Source organism: Neodiprion virginianus, chromosome 2 (genome assembly GCF_021901495.1).
Source record: "Neodiprion virginianus isolate iyNeoVirg1 chromosome 2, iyNeoVirg1.1, whole genome shotgun sequence".
Taxonomy (NCBI): Eukaryota; Metazoa; Arthropoda; class Insecta; order Hymenoptera; family Diprionidae; genus Neodiprion; species Neodiprion virginianus.
The window spans coordinates 1,369,308-1,370,013 of record NC_060878.1 but is presented as its reverse complement, the minus strand read 5'-3'; positions in this window follow the sequence as shown (position 1 = coordinate 1,370,013).

The window sequence follows — 706 nt, the reverse complement described above, 5'->3', positions numbered from 1 at the left end:
ACGGAGATTAGATCGCGACATCGAGTATACGTGATTTGAAAAATTATCCAGGATTTTTCAACTTACCGGCGAACTGCGCTCACCACGAAACGATCTTCGCACCCTTAGATCCTCCTGGACGTTTAACTCGCCGGATTAACTCACCACACGACACTCTCTCGTCATCTCACAAGTGAACGAAAACACCACGCAATCACAGATCGATATACAACAAATGCAATTTCACGCGAGAGAACAACCGCGAATCGCGATCAGTTTGCCCTTTGCGTCGCTGATGTAGACAACTGCATGTACAATTGTACACATACGAACCAGTGCTGCCGTCCCACCATCGCACGTTTCGTTAGCCAGCCTGACGATGCGGACGAATCCAGAACTAAACAGCGACGCGGCATTTTCAACAACCTCGCATCGATCTCTCGGACACGTGATCCCCATTGCGTACCGCTGGGATTTCAAATAGTCGGCTAGCCGAGACGACTTCAACGGTTGATTACACTCGGATCTTCTTCGTTCTCACGAGGAAACCCACGGAACTGATATGAAATGGCGGTAAACAGCCTTGAATAGCAGGAATCTCGTTACTTTACCGAAAACAACGTCAAATGCTCAGCGACGAGTGCGCCGCGTTGTACGCGACGTCGGCATCCCCCATCCCCGAATTTCCACCTGGCCTTGACTCGGTCTAGTGCCAGTCTGCAGTACG